The 12,856-nt window shown below is 36.4% G+C and overlaps 1 protein-coding gene across 2 annotated transcripts in view; it reads right to left on the bottom strand.

Annotated features, from left to right (window-relative positions):
- The window catches only part of GLRA2 (glycine receptor alpha 2), a 174,943-nt gene that overhangs the window by 131,030 nt on the left and 31,057 nt on the right, over window positions 1–12,856 (bottom strand). The window lies entirely within an intron of this gene.

Below are 12,856 nucleotides of genomic sequence, written 5' to 3'. Positions count from 1 at the left end.
CAAAAATGTTGTACCCAGAGGTTCAGAGTGATAACATTCCCACTAGTGTTTTGAATAAGGACAGTTAAGCAATGATAACTTACCCAGCAGAGTTTGGGATTTAGAAAATATAAGCTGGAGACTATTAAACTGAATTCATTGTCACTAGTTGCTATCAAAATAGCCTTTTGGGTGGATGGCCTTTATCCATCCACTTCCTTTTCCAGGACACCCTTTAAATCAGTGGGTCTAATTTGATTCTCTTGACACCTTTGAATTTAGCCCATTCATTCTGTATATCCTCTGATCCCCAATGAAAAATGATGTACAAAAATACAAAAATAAAGAAAATTGGCTGATTTTAAGAAATAAACACAGAAATGTCACTTAATGTCTGGATTGTAAAGCAAGGGCTATTAATCCTAGATATGCTTTCAAAAGAGAGTCCACTTTTTTCTCCAGAGACCCAGAGGCTAGCTTTCTTGATCTCGCCCTTGGTCTCCCCAACCCAAGCCCTACTCAGGCCCTTTTCTGCTTAGCATCTGAGATCAGATGACAACAGATATGTTCAGGGGGGTATGGCCACAGATTCTTTGCCCTTCGATGATAGATATCACTGTCTAATTATTTCCAGTTTCATGTTTTTCTGGGAGATATGTTTATTGCCCTCACATAGTTACCCCTTAATTCTGGGTTAAGAATACACTGCCATGAGCCTTCTATCGCTAGAAGATTCTCTCTCTTTACTTAACAAGGTCTATGTAACCTAGTTCAAGCTACACCCTGGTTGGCTCTATACCCAACATGCCATGAGGATCTAAGTGACTGAGGCCTCCCTCTAAGGGTGGTGGTAAAACTCAACCATGGTGGCGTTTGGGTACCGTGTGTTTAAACTCAACAAGTCAGAAGGTTCTCCAGCCCTTTCCTTTGAGGAAAGGAAACTTAGGTTAAACAGTGAACTTAAGTCTCCAGGCAAGAACTTTTGGTAAAAGAGATGTGTTAAGTTTTTTTCTTTAACATAACTAACTTTTCTGTTCTTAATAGAAAACGATTGTGTTTATTTTTTTAAATGTTTGTAGGTATGGAATCACAGGCACCATCATATTATCAAAATATTTTTCAGCCTGCATCTTTGAGATATTCCAAGTCTTTTAATTCATTCCTTCCCCCTCTTATTTCAACATCTGCCAAGATGACTTCTTCCCCAGGGTCACTTTCTACTCTATTTGACTTTGTTTCTCATTTGGTTACTGAAAACAGAACAAAAATGAGTCTCTTCCTTGATGATAAAGTTCTATTCCATAGCAAATATACTTTTATGCTAATAAGAAATACATTTAGACAAGGTAGAGGCAAGTTGTGAGACATTGTATATGTTCACTTTTTTTCTTCTCTTCACAACAAAATATTTCATTGTAAATAGCCCAATTCAGGATGGGAAGCTTTCATGAATTTTTATATGCAAGATAGATAAGAAAATGAATGATGGGGGGGGGTAAAGAAACAGGAAAGAGACATGTCTTCTACTGTACATTATCCTGGCCTCCCCAATTGGCCTCCCCAGTCGGCTTACAGGCATTTAGGATGCTGGGTCATACCATCATACACTTATTTTTATCCTTCCAAGTAAATGGTGGTGTGAGTGTATTGCTAGAACTCAAAATATTTTTTAAGCTACCACATATTAACAAGCTGTACTAAGCACATTTTAAAAATTATCTAGTTTAATCTTCTCAAAAGAGGAATTGTTTTACTGCACCAGTAAATGTTTTCAGATGAGGAAACTGGGGGTTAGAGAGATTAAGCAACTTGCTTAAAGTCATGCCACAGTAAGTAGAAAGGCTGACACTCCATGCCTTATCATTCTCATCCCAAACACCTAAACGTTCAGCCCCTTTGCTGCACCACATTCCTTACACAATAACCTCGCTTCCTCTTGACCTGCCAACCATGGTGTTTGCCACTGGTTTGTGGGATATTTCTGGGACAATTTGATCCTTTACTTCTGACCTCTTCAATCTTGGGTATTTTCTCAAGTTTCATTTGCATCCGGATATAAAATTTTGGAAAGAAGAAAAAGCAATTTTTTTGGATGCAGGGTTAGTACATGCATGTAATAAGAGTTGATACATATTAAAACCCTGCTGTGCACCAGTGAGTGCCTTATTTCATTCTTCAGTCATTAGGTGCTACCATGTCCCCCACTTTATAGATGAGGAAGCTGAGACACAGAGGTAATTAATTAATTTTCCCAAGGTCACAGAGTTTGTAAGAGGCAGAAGTTGCCTAACTTATGGACACTTTTCTTAACTGCAGGAGTAAAATGCCTGAGGCCCCTGAAATTATCTTTCTGATAAAAGCTACTAGGACTACAGCCTGAAAATTCTTTGGGTTAGATGTTAGAATTGTTTTTCATTTTGTTATCCTGATATGTGTCCATACAACCTTTCGTCTGTATTTTAACCCAATAATCCACTAAGGTGTTCTAATTAACAAGGACACATCCTTAGATGGGATCATAAGTGAATGATTATTCTGTGAACTGTAGAAAGAAATAGTTAACACTAGTTAACCTCATGTAATTGGTTTTATCAGCAAAGTTACGATATTCCAATGTGAATTGGATGAGAATTCAATAGGAAAAAGAATTATGTAGACACCTAATCTCTCATATCACTGTTATCCCTTCCTTCTTTCCAAACATCGTCTCCTCTCTCCCATCTCCCCTCTCTCCCTCCCTGCTTCCCTTTCTTTCTCACTCTTTTCTTTCTTTTTTGCCTTATTCTTTTTTTTTTTTATTATTTGAGTGTAGTTGACACACAATGTTTTATTAGTTTCAGGAGTACAACATAGTGATTTGACAGGTTTAAACATGATGCTATGCTTACCACAAGTGTAGCTACCATCCATCAGCCTACATTGTTATTACAGTTTCATTGACTATATTCCTTATGCTGTGCCTCTTATTCCCATGACTTATTCATTTCACAACTGGAAGTTTTGCCTATCCCCCCACCCCCTCTGGCAGCCGTCAGTTTGTTCTCTGTGTTTACAGGAATGACTCTGCTTTTTCTTTGTTTATTCATTTTTTTTTTTTTAGATTCTACATATAAGTGAAATCATGTAGTATTTGTCTTTCTCAGTCTGACTTATTTCACTGAGTATAATACCCTCTAGGTCCATCCATGTTGTGGCAAACTGCACAGTTTCATCTTTTTATTTTGCATGATATTTCTGGGTGTGTGTGTGTGTGTGTGTGTGTGTGTACAACATCTTCCTTATCCATTCATCTATTGATGGACTCTTAAGTTGCTCCTGTATCTTGGCTATTGTAAATAATGCTGCCATAAACATAGGAGTGCATATATCCTTTCAAATTAATGTTTTTTGTTTTCTTTGGGTAAATAGTCAGTAGTGGAATTATTGGATCTTATGGTAATTCTGTTTTTAAGTTTTTGAGGAGCCTTGGTACAGTGACTGCATCAATTTGCTTTCCTGCCAATGGCATGTGAGGGTTCCTTTTTTTCCACATCTTCACCAACACTTGGTATTTCTGGTCTTTTTGATTTTAGTCATTCTCACAGATGGAAGGTAATATTTCATTGTGGTTTTGATATGCATTTCTCTGATGATTAGTGACGTTGAGCACCGTTTCGTGTGTCTGTTGGCTGTCTGGATGTCTTCTTTGGACAAATGTCTGTTCAGGTCCTCTGCCCATTTTTTAATTGGGCTGTTTGTTTTTATGGTGTTGAGTTGCATAAATTATTTATATATTATGGATATTAACCCCTTATTGGACATATCATTCTCAAATATCTTCTCCCATTCAGTAGGTTGCCTTCTTGTTTTATCAATGGTTTCCTTCATTGTGCAAAAGCTTTTTATTTTGATGTGGTCCCAATAGTTTATTTTTGCTTTTGTTTGCATTGCCTTAAGAGACATATCTAGAAAATGTTGCTACAGCTAATGTCAGAGAAATTACTACCTGTGTCCTCTTCTAGGATTTTTATGATTTCAGCTCTCACAGGTCTTTAACCCATTTTGAGTCTATTTTTGTATATGGTATTACAAAAGTGGTCCAGTTTCATTATTTTGCATGTAGCTGTCTGGTTTGCCCAGCACTATTTATTGAAGAAACCATCTTTTCCTCGTTGTATGTTCTTGCCTCCTTTGTCATATATTAATTGACCATGTAAGTGTGGGTTTATTTCTGGGCTCTATTCTGTTCCATTGATCTAAGTATCTCTTTTTTGTGGCAGTACCATGCTGTTTTGATGACCACAGTTTTGTAATCCCAGATTACCTTGTAATGTGGGATTGTGATACCTGTAGCTTTGCTTTTCTTTTTCAAGATCGCTTTGGCTATTTGGGGTCTTTTGTGGCTCCATACCAATTTCAGTATTATTTGTTCCAGTTTTGTGAAAAATGTTGTTGGCATTTTTATAGGGATTGCATTGAATTTTTTTGCCTTATTCTTATGAGAGACTGATCTTGCCATAACTTTAGTATGTAATTCACATATAAATGGAGGTAGATTTTTATATGGTAAATAGATTTCAAATACTTTAAATGTATTTGGAAGAAAGCCTCCCTTCCCTGATCCCTGGCACAAAGATGACAAGCCCCATTCTATACGGGTCCACTTTTTTGCTATATACTGCTCTCTCGGTTTATCTTCTTTGGAGTAAGGCATTTGTCTTGGTAACCCAAGTAAAACTACAATTATGCTACAATTATCACCTATTAACATCTTCACTTTTGGATCAGTTGACCAAATTGGCTGTAAGAGGGCAGCTACTCAGACTGCAGTTGGAAGCTCCGCAAAATCAGCACCACCTGGGAGCTTGTTAGAAACGCAGACTCTCCAGGCCCATTTGGGTCCTGAGGAGGCAGTTTTCACTTTAACAAGAGAGATATGTTCCTTCAGATAATTCTGTCTCCCTTTCAAAATTATAATCACTTGTACTTTGTTTCAGTCTTTCAAGAATGTCCCTTGAAATGTCAACTGTAGTCCATTAATAAAACCACTAAAGTTAGGACAAGTTTGGAAAACACTGTTGAATCAATTAGGCAAGTTTCTTTAATATAAGTTTCTCCAAAGTTGTGGAACCACTAACCACTATCTATTTCCAAAGTTTTTCCATCACTTCAAACAGAAACTTTGTAACCATTAAGCAGTAACTCCCCATTCTCCTCTCCCTCAAGCCCCTGGTAACTTCTAATCTACTTTCTGTCTCTATGAATTTGTTTACTCAAGGTATTTCATATAAGTGGAATCATACAATATGTATCCTTTGTATCTGGCTTCTTTCACTTAGCATAATGTTTTCAATGTTCATCCATGTTGTAGCATGTATCAGAACTTCTTTCCTTTTTATGACTAAATAATCATTGTATATATATACTACATTTTGTTTATTCATCTGTTAATAGAAACTTGGATTTTTTCACCCTTTGGCTGTTGGGAGTAATGCTGCAATGAAATGTTTGAGTTCCTACTTTCAACCCTCGTGGATGTATACCCAGGAGTGGAATTAGGGGTCACATGCTAATTCTATGTTTAATTTTTAAGGAACTGCCATACTGTTTTCTACAGTGGCTATACTATTTTAAATTCCCACAAGTAATTTTTGAGTATTCCAATTTCTCCACATCTTCACCAATACGTATTTTCCATGTTTTGACTGTAGTCATTCTAGTAGGTATGAGGGGGTATCTTATTGTGGTTTTGATTTTCATTTCCCTAATGACTAATGACATTGAACATTTTTTCTTGTGATTATTGGCTATCATTTTGGAGAAAAGTCTATTCAGGTCCTTTGCCCATTTTTGTATTGGGTAGGTTGTCTTTCTGTTGTTGAATTATAAGAGTTCTTTATATATTGTGGATATTAAGCCCAATCAGATATATGATTTGCAAATAGTTTCTCTTAGTAGGTTTACTCTTCTTTGATAATGTACTTTGATGCACAACAGTTTTTGGTTTTGATGAAATCCAGTTTACCTATTTTTTTTCTTTTGTTGCTTATGTTTTAGTGTCATCAAAAAAGATCAATGACCAAATCCATGGTCATGAAGGTTTGCCCCTATGTTTTCTTTTAAAATTTTAATGGTTTCAGCGCTTATATTTAGGCTGTTGATTCATTTTGAGATAATTTTTGTATATGGTGTGAGATAGAGGTCCAACTTCATCCTTTTGCATTGTGGAAATCTAGTTGTGTATTATGCTAAGTGAAATAGGGCAGAGAAAGACAAATACCATATGATTTCACTTGTATGTGGAATCTAAAAAGAACAGAACAAATTAACACTCGACTCTTCAATACAAACTGTTGAATTTGTTTTGCTAATATTTTTTTGAGGATTTCTGCATCTGTATTCATAAAGGAAATTGGTCTGTGATTTTCTTGTGGTGTCTCTGTCTGGCTTTGATATCAGGGTAATGTTGACCTCATAGAATGAGTTTGAATGTGTTCTTTTTTATTTCTTGGAAGAATTTGAGAAGTACTGGTGTTAATTTTTCTTTAAATGTTTGGAAGAATTCACCAGTGAACCCATCTGGTCCTGAAGTTTTCTTTGTTGGAAGATTTTTGATTATTCGTCCAATCTCTTTACTTGTGATAGGTCTGTTGAGATTTTCTATTTCATCTTCAGTCATCTTAGGTAATTTTTGTGTTTCTAGGTATTTGTCCATTTCATCTAGGTTATCTGATTTGTTAATAATCTTATAATTTTTTTTTATTTCTGAAAGGTCAGTTGTAATGCCCCCACTTTTATTTCTGATTTTAGTTATTGGAGTTTTCTCTCTTTTTTCCTTGTCAGTCTACATAAAGGTCTGTAATTTTTGTTGATCTTTTAAAAGAACCAACTTTTGGTTTTGTTGATTCTCTAAAGACTTTTCTATTTTTTTTTCCGATTCTAATCTTTATTATTTACTTTTTTGGAGAGTGTTAGGTTTAGTTTTTCTCTTCTTTTTCTAGTTCTTCAGAATATAGTATTATGTTATTTATTTAAGATCTTTCTGCTTTTTGGGGTGCCTGAGTGGCTCAGTCAGTTAAGTGTCCGACTTCAGCTCAGGTCATGATCTCATGGTTCATGGGTTCGAGCCCCGTGTTGGGCTCTGTGCTGACAGCTCAGAGCCTGGACCCTGCTTCAGATTCTGTGTCTCCCTCTCTCTCTGCCCCTCCCCTGCTCACACACACTCTCTCTCTCTCTCAAAAAAATAAGTAAACGTTAAGAAATTTTTTAGAAAAAATCTTTCTTCTTTTTTAATGCAGGCACTTGTTTTATAAATTTCCCTCTGAGTACTGTCTTCACTGCATCCCATAAGTTTGTTTTCATTCATTTCTAATTTCCCTTGTGATTTCTTCTTTGACCCATTGGTTGTATAAGAGTGTGTTAATTTCCAAATATTTGTGAATTTTCTGGGTTTCCTTTTATTATTGATTTTTAGCTTCATTCTACTGTGGTTGGAAGAGATACTTTTTATGATTTTAATCTTTTAAAATTCATTAAGAATTATTTTGTGGTTCAATATATGCTCAATCCTGGAGAATGTTCCATGTGCACTTGAGAAGAATGTATAGTCTACTGTTGTTGGGTGGGGCACTCTATATATGTTTGTTAGATCTAGTTGATTTATAGTGTTGTTCACATCCTTATTTTCCGTACTGAGCTCTGTATAGATGCTCTATCCATTATTGAAAATGGTGTATTAAAGTCTCCAAATGTTATTGTAGAAGTGTTATTTCTCCCATTGTTTCTGTCAATGTTTGCTTCATGTATTTTGGGGCTCTGGTATTTGGTGCATATACTTTTAGAATTGTTATATCATCTTGATGATTTGATCCTTTTATCAATATATACTGCAATTCTTTGTTTTAAGAGATTTTTACTAATATTGTATTTTGTCTGATGTTAGTATAGCCACCTCAGTTCTCTTTTGGTTACTGTTTGCATAGAATAATCTTTTTCTACCTTCTGACTTGTGTCTTTGGATCTAAAGTGAGTCTCTTGTAGATAGCATATAGTTACATCATATTTTATCCATTCTTACCGTCTATGTCTTTTGATTGGGGAGTTTAGTTAATTTGCATTAAAAGTAATTACTGATAAAGAATGACTTACATCTGCCATTTGGTATTTGATATCTATGTATCTTACAGCTTTTTTGTCTTTCATTTCCTCTATTACTACCCTCTTTTGTGTTCAGTTAACTTTTTTGCAGTGAATTATTTTGATTCTCTTTTATTTCTTTTTTGTATACTTTTTAAATATTTTCTTTGTGGTTACCATGGGGATAACATTTAACACTGTAAATTTATAGCAATTTAGTTTGAATTGATACCAACTTAACTTCAATAACGTACAGAAACTCTACTCCTATACAGATATATCTTCCTCCCTTTATGTGTGGTTGTCACAAATTACATCTTTATTCATTATGTGCCCAACAGCATAGATTAACAACTTTTAAATGCATTTGTCTCTTAAATCCTGGAGGAATTAAGAAGTGGAGTTACAAACCCAAACTACCATAATACTGTTTTATATTTGTCCATGTATTTACCTTTACCAGCAATTTTTATTTCTTCATTAGGTTTTGAGTTATTTTCTAGTGTTCTTTCATTTCATTTCAGAAAGGACTCCGTTTATCATTTCTTGGAAGGTAGGTCTGGTTGTAATGAACTCTCATAGCTTTCGTTCATCTGAAAATGTCTTTATTTCTTCTTCATTTGTGAAAGACAATTTTGCTGGATAAAAGCTCCCAAGCTCTCATTTACATTGATTTTTTCCCTCCCAACACATAAAATATATCATTCCATTGCCTTCTAGACTCCAAGGTTTCACTGAGAAATAAGTTGATATTCTTATTGGGGAATCCCATATAAGTAATGGGTTTTCTTGTGCTGTTTTAAAAATCCTCTCATTGTCTTTGGCTTTCAACAGTTTGATTATAAATGTTCTCAGTGTGGGTCTCTTTGGGTTTTCCTACTTGGAGTTCATTGAGGTTTTTGGATTTGTAGATCTATGTTTTCATCAAATTTGAGGACCCATTATTTCTTTAAATATTCTATTCAAATATTCTTCCCACCTTTTCCTTTTTCTCTCTTTTTTTTTTTTAGTTTTATTTATTTTTGAGAGAGAGAGACACCAAGTGTGAACAGGGGAGGGGCAGAGAAAGGGGGAGACACAGAATTTGAAGCAGGCTCCAGGCTCTGAGCTGTCAGCACAGAGCCCAACACAGGGCTCAAGCCCACGAACTGTGACATTATGACCTGAGCCCAAGTCAGATACTCAACCGACTGAGTGCCCCTCTCGTCTCCTTCTTGAACTCCCATAATGTATATGGTGGTCCAGTTTTGGTATCCCATTGATGCACTTGAGAAAAATGTATATTCTGCTGTTGTCGGGTGGAGCATCAGTTCAGTTTTCTTCATTCTTTTTTCTTTATGCTCCTCAGACTTGGTAGTTCAATTGCCCCATCTTCAAGTTTACTGATTCTTTCTTCTTCCTGCTTAAATCTAATTTTGAAATTCTCTAGTGAATTCTCCATTTCTGTTACTCTACTTTTCAGCTTCAGAATTTGTTTGGTTCCTTTTTATAATTTCTATCTCTTTATTGATAGTCTCATTTTATTCATATATCACTTTTCTGATTTCGTTTCATTCTTTGTTTTTGTTTTCCTTTAGGCCTTTAAGCATATTAAGACAGCTATTTTAAAGGCTTTGTCTATTAATGTCTGGACTTGCTCAGTGACAATTTCTGTTAATTTATTTTGTTCCTTTGAATGGAACATACTTTCCTGTTACTTTATATGCTTTGTAATTTTTGTTGATAATTGGATGCTTGAATATTATAATGTGATTGTTCTGGAGATCAGATTCTTTCCCTTCCTCAGAGTTTGCTGAATGTTTTGATTGTTGAAGGATACAATAGGTCATCTGTTTATTGAGTTTCCCAAACTTTTTTTGCAAAGAGTGTATTCCTTCTCATGTGTGGCCATTGTAGTCTCTGTTCCTCAACTTGTGTTCAGTGAGGGTTTTGACAGAGATTTCCTTGAATACCAAGAGCTAACAAATCAGCAACCTATGAAACAAACAGATGAAACACACCTTTCCCACACTGCAGATTTTTTTCTGTGTTCGGACATTCCTTCAACACCTAGCCAGACTTGAACTGAATCTACAGATCAGCCCAATGTGAAATTTAGGATCTTCTCAGGTCTTTTCTGAGGATGCATATTGCCCTGAGAATGCATGTTGCTTTCAAAATTCCCCGGCATACATGGCTGATTTGAATTTCCTAATTTTCCTAAGAAAATTTCCTCAGCTTTTGCTCTCAGCCTTAGATGGCTCATTGTATGTTTCAGCTGTCATCTTTTGCCCCAGGCATCTGCAGGTTTTTAGTGGGTTTTTTGTAGTGTTTTTGATCAATACTTGCTGTTTTTTCCATCCTGAGTTCCAAGTTAGGTGGAACAGGGATAGGAACTGTTATGGGTTGAATTGTGTCTGCCCCCTTCCCCAAATCATATGTTGAAGCGCTAACCCCCAGTACCTCAGAACGTAACTGTATTTGGAAAGATCTTTAAAGAGGTAATTAAGGTTAAATAAGGTTGCGAGGGTAGGTCCTAATCTAATATAAATTGTGTCCTTGTGAAAAGAGAAGAGAGACGCCAGAGATGTGTGTGCACAGAGGAAAGACCTCTGTGAGGATGGGTAAGAAGGTGGCCATCTGCAAGCCAGGAAGATAGTCCTCGGGAGACCAATCCTGCTGACACCCAGTCTTAGACTTATTGCCTCCAGAACCGTGAGAAAGCAAATCTCTGTGCTATTTTGTTGTGGCAACCCTAGCAAACTAATGCAAGAGCTTTGTATTAGTCCATCTGGTAGCACACAGTGGTTAGAATAGAGAGACAAAATAATTTGTGAATAATGCTTGTTCTGCCCCCTCCAGAACTAAGGACCAGGGTTCCACGCTGAGAATGCAGGTTGCCACTAATTCAAAGCCAAAACCAGTGTTGGGGAGAGAATGGGGCAAGGGCAAAAAAAAAACACCACAAAACTTTCCTACCATTTGAAGTTGGCTTTTTCTTACTTCAGCAGTCTCTTGGTTACTGAAAGCTTTTGACTGTTTTCTAGAGTTAACTCTGACAAAGTTAGTTCTGACCGTTTCTACTTACTTTTTGCTGTTTCCGTGGGGGGACAAGAGCTTGGAGATGCCTACTCTACTGTTTTGTTACTGCCAGCCTCCTCCTCCCCAAAACTTTAATAAACTCTTGTGGATTATGGTGCCCCTGAAGGAGAACATAGTGTGTGTTGTTGTTTTCCAAATTTATTTGACCGTGGGAGATTTTTTTGTTTTTTTAAATAGACTATCCTTTTAATGAAGCATATTTCAAAAATGGCAAGCATTCTGCAAAACATAGTTCTGGAAACGCTGATCCACATTTTTCTTTTAGTAATTCCATTAACAATTTCTTGTTGAACAATAAATATGTTAGATGGTAATAATAAAACTATGACTAAAACTAAAGGCAATTGTAGGGCTATAATAAAATTCTGTGCTCCTGCCAAGGAGGGACTGTTTTATTGGGGGCTGCAAGATAAGTGCCTGGGATAGAGAGGTAATGGAGGAGCAACAAAGAGTCAGTAAAGATCAGCTGAATCTTTCTTGGCTACTTGTCTAAGACTAAATTTTTTTTTCAAATGTTTATTTATTTTTGAGAGAGGGAACGAGTGGTGGAGGTGCAGAGATAAAGGGGGCCAGAGGATCCGAAGCGGACTCTGCCCTGGTAGCAGAAAGCCAGATGCAGGGCTCGAACCCACGAACTATGAGATCGTGACCTGAGCCCAAGTAGAATGCTCAGTTGACTGAGCCACCCAGGAGCCCCTGTCTAAGATTAAATGTATGGAATGATACTGTAGTCTAGAGATATAACTCAGGGATACAAGTGAAAAACCCTGCTTGTAATCAGATTTGATAAATGTATTAATTCCTGGATGAGTTCTCTTATGGGACAGCAACATTCTTTTTGTAAAGGGCCAGATGGTAAATATTTTAGGCTCTGTGGGCCACAAAGTCTCTGTCACACAGACTCCATTCTGTCTTTGTAGTGCAAGTAGCCATAGACAGTATGTAAGCAAATGGATGTGGTTGTGTTCCAGTAAAACTTTATTTACAAAACAAGTAGGGGATTAGATTTGTTCCATGCAAGGGCCACGTTTGCTGAGCCCTGCTCTATTTTCAGAGGAGGAGGTTAGTGAACAACAGAAATTGTTCTGGAATTCCATGATCTTTCCATAATGATGTCCTTTGGGCCAGCTGCACTAACTAAACCATTAAGTTTGAGTTAGACTACTATGTTATTCTAAGAGCTAGGAGGCAGTATGGAAGTAATATAGGACTAGGCCAGATAATATGGACAACAAATACTTAGTGTATTTGACTCAGTCATTATATTTAATATATTCTGTATCTTGCATATTTAAAACCTAGAACCAATTTTTATAACTTCTACCATGGTAATGAAAATTTTACCTATTATTCGTAGTGACTATATTAATACAAACCTATAGATAGATAGATAGATAGATAGATAATCTCCATATTGACCAAAGCTTTCTAAGTTAAGCATACATATATTTTTTAAAGCTTCATGATGGGGGCACCTGGGTGGCTCAGTCAGTTAAGATCCAACTTGTGGTTTTGGCTCAGGTCATGATCTCATGGTTTGTGAATTAGAGCCCCATGTCAGGCTCTGTGCTGCCACTGTGGAGCCTGCTTGGGATTCTCTTTCTCTCTCTCTCTCTCTGCCGCTCCCACATGTGCTTTCTATTTCTGCCTCTCTCTAAATAGATAAATAAATAAACAAAAA

This window comes from Lynx canadensis, chromosome X (genome assembly GCF_007474595.2).
Source record: "Lynx canadensis isolate LIC74 chromosome X, mLynCan4.pri.v2, whole genome shotgun sequence".
NCBI classification, from domain to species: Eukaryota; Metazoa; Chordata; class Mammalia; order Carnivora; family Felidae; genus Lynx; species Lynx canadensis.
Note: the sequence above shows the minus strand (reverse complement) of the source record. Positions and strands in the feature narration are given on the sequence as shown.